This window comes from Schistocerca nitens, chromosome 5 (assembly GCF_023898315.1).
Source record: "Schistocerca nitens isolate TAMUIC-IGC-003100 chromosome 5, iqSchNite1.1, whole genome shotgun sequence".
NCBI classification, from domain to species: Eukaryota; Metazoa; Arthropoda; class Insecta; order Orthoptera; family Acrididae; genus Schistocerca; species Schistocerca nitens.
The window spans coordinates 589,960,102-589,962,944 of record NC_064618.1 but is presented as its reverse complement, the minus strand read 5'-3'; the positions used below and the strand labels follow the sequence as shown (position 1 = coordinate 589,962,944).

The window sequence follows — 2,843 nt, the reverse complement described above, 5'->3', positions numbered from 1 at the left end:
CAACATTTCTTACGTCACATATGTTAAGGCCTTCTTTATTATATTCATCTAACTGATTACATAATATTTCAGTTTACAGTAATTGTAATTTGTATTATCTCCTCTGTATTTTTCTTAATCTCATTTGTGAAATGATAATTAAATGAACACCCTAGCTGCAAGCAGGCGTTGATACACTTCGTTGGGGACATGTTGAAAATGTGTGCCCCGACCGGGACTCGAACCCGGGACCTCCTGCTTACATGGCAGACGCTCTATCCATCTGAGCCACCGCGGGCACAGAGGATAGCGCGTCTGCAGGGACTTATCCCTTGCACGCTCCCCGTGAGATCCACATTCCCAACATGTCCACAACACTACTTTCGTAGTGCGCCTATTAGATGTTTGCCCATCATACTCATTACTCATGGCAGAGTAATCTACCAAGTCCCGTACGAGTTCGGGCATAGCGTGTGCGTTCGCACACAAGAAGGTCAAAGGCTGGGAACCCATATTTATTTTAACTATATATGACCATGCAGCTTTACTAGAATTGAAATGATAATTAAATGAACACCCTAGCTGCAAGCAGGCGTTGATACACTTCGTTGGGGACATGTTGAAAATGTGTGCCCCGACCGGGACTCGAACCCGGGACCTCCTGCTTACATGGCAGACGCTCTATCCATCTGAGCCACCGCGGGCACAGAGGATAGCGCGTCTGCAGGGACTTATCCCTTGCACGCTCCCCGTGAGATCCACATTCCCAACATGTCCACAACACTACTTTCGTAGTGCGCCTATTAGATGTTTGCCCATCATACTCATTACTCGTGGCAGAGTAATCTACCAAGTCCCGTACGAGTTCGGGCATAGCGTGTGCGTTCGCACACAAGAAGGTCAAAGGCTGGGAACCCATATTTATTTTAACTATATATGACCATGCAGCTTTACTAGAATTGAAATGATAATTAAATGAACACCCTAGCTGCAAGCAGGCGTTGATACACTTCGTTGGGGACATGTTGAAAATGTGTGCCCCGACCGGGACTCGAACCCGGGACCTCCTGCTTACATGGCAGACGCTCTATCCATCTGAGCCACCGCGGGCACAGAGGATAGCGCGTCTGCAGGGACTTATCCCTTGCACGCTCCCCGTGAGATCCACATTCCCAACATGTCCACAACACTACTTTCGTAGTGCGCCTATTAGATGTTTGCCCATCATACTCATTACTCGTGGCAGAGTAATCTACCAAGTCCCGTACGAGTTCGGGCATAGCGTGTGCGTTCGCACACAAGAAGGTCAAAGGCTGGGAACCCATATTTAGTAAAGCTGCATGGTCATATATAGTTAAAATAAATATGGGTTCCCAGCCTTTGACCTTCTTGTGTGCGAACGCACACGCTATGCCCGAACTCGTACGGGACTTGGTAGATTACTCTGCCACGAGTAATGAGTATGATGGGCAAACATCTAATAGGCGCACTACGAAAGTAGTGTTGTGGACATGTTGGGAATGTGGATCTCACGGGGAGCGTGCAAGGGATAAGTCCCTGCAGACGCGCTATCCTCTGTGCCCGCGGTGGCTCAGATGGATAGAGCGTCTGCCATGTAAGCAGGAGGTCCCGGGTTCGAGTCCCGGTCGGGGCACACATTTTCAACATGTCCCCAACGAAGTGTATCAACGCCTGCTTGCAGCTAGGGTGTTCATTTAATTATCATTTCAATTCTAGTAAAGCTGCATGGTCATATATAGTTAAAATAAATATGGGTTCCCAGCCTTTGACCTTCTTGTGTGCGAACGCACACGCTATGCCCGAACTCGTACGGGACTTGGTAGATTACTCTGCCACGAGTAATGAGTATGATGGGCAAACATCTAATAGGCGCACTACGAAAGTAGTGTTGTGGACATGTTGGGAATGTGGATCTCACGGGGAGCGTGCAAGGGATAAGTCCCTGCAGACGCGCTATCCTCTGTGCCCGCGGTGGCTCAGATGGATAGAGCGTCTGCCATGTAAGCAGGAGGTCCCGGGTTCGAGTCCCGGTCGGGGCACACATTTTCAACATGTCCCCAACGAAGTGTATCAACGCCTGCTTGCAGCTAGGGTGTTCATTTAATTATCATTTCAATTCTAGTAAAGCTGCATGGTCATATATAGTTAAAATAAATATGGGTTCCCAGCCTTTGACCTTCTTGTGTGCGAACGCACACGCTATGCCCGAACTCGTACGGGACTTGGTAGATTACTCTGCCATGAGTAATGAGTATGATGGGCAAACATCTAATAGGCGCACTACGAAAGTAGTGTTGTGGACATGTTGGGAATGTGGATCTCACGGGGAGCGTGCAAGGGATAAGTCCCTGCAGACGCGCTATCCTCTGTGCCCGCGGTGGCTCAGATGGATAGAGCGTCTGCCATGTAAGCAGGAGGTCCCGGGTTCGAGTCCCGGTCGGGGCACACATTTTCAACATGTCCCCAACGAAGTGTATCAACGCCTGCTTGCAGCTAGGGTGTTCATTTAATTATCATTTCAATTCTAGTAAAGCTGCATGGTCATATATAGTTAAAATCTCATTTGTATTTAGTTCTCTATCCAAAGTATTGTTTGTGTTGCATAATAATGAACAAATATTGTTCTGGAACAGTACAGATTATCATCATTTTTAATTATTTTGATACATCTTACAGTCTTTCTGCCTTCCACTACATTTATAATTTTTTTTTACCTTTACCTCCTCTTCCTCTAGGAATCGCTTATATTTGTACATTAAATTAGGAATCTGCTAGATAAATAGTCTCATCAGATGTTAATATATATCTGATTTTGTTGCACAAAACTTGAACACTTTGTTAAG

At 46.5% G+C, this 2,843-nt stretch overlaps 6 non-coding genes across 6 annotated transcripts; 3 read left to right on the top strand and 3 right to left on the bottom strand.

Moving 5' to 3' along the window:
• Nucleotides 1–203: 203 nt before the first annotated feature.
• On the bottom strand, nt 204–278 carry Trnat-ugu (transfer RNA threonine (anticodon UGU)). The gene has a single exon. It is a non-coding gene; the product is annotated as a tRNA-Thr (tRNA).
• A 331-nt stretch (nt 279–609) lies between these two features.
• Nucleotides 610–684, bottom strand: Trnat-ugu (transfer RNA threonine (anticodon UGU)). The gene has a single exon. It is a non-coding gene; the product is annotated as a tRNA-Thr (tRNA).
• A 331-nt stretch (nt 685–1,015) lies between these two features.
• Trnat-ugu (transfer RNA threonine (anticodon UGU)) lies at nt 1,016–1,090 on the bottom strand. The gene has a single exon. It is a non-coding gene; the product is annotated as a tRNA-Thr (tRNA).
• A 468-nt stretch (nt 1,091–1,558) lies between these two features.
• On the top strand, nt 1,559–1,633 carry Trnat-ugu (transfer RNA threonine (anticodon UGU)). The gene has a single exon. It is a non-coding gene; the product is annotated as a tRNA-Thr (tRNA).
• Nucleotides 1,634–1,964: 331 nt separating this feature from the next.
• Trnat-ugu (transfer RNA threonine (anticodon UGU)) lies at nt 1,965–2,039 on the top strand. The gene has a single exon. It is a non-coding gene; the product is annotated as a tRNA-Thr (tRNA).
• A 331-nt stretch (nt 2,040–2,370) lies between these two features.
• On the top strand, nt 2,371–2,445 carry Trnat-ugu (transfer RNA threonine (anticodon UGU)). The gene has a single exon. It is a non-coding gene; the product is annotated as a tRNA-Thr (tRNA).
• Nucleotides 2,446–2,843: the final 398 nt, after the last annotated feature.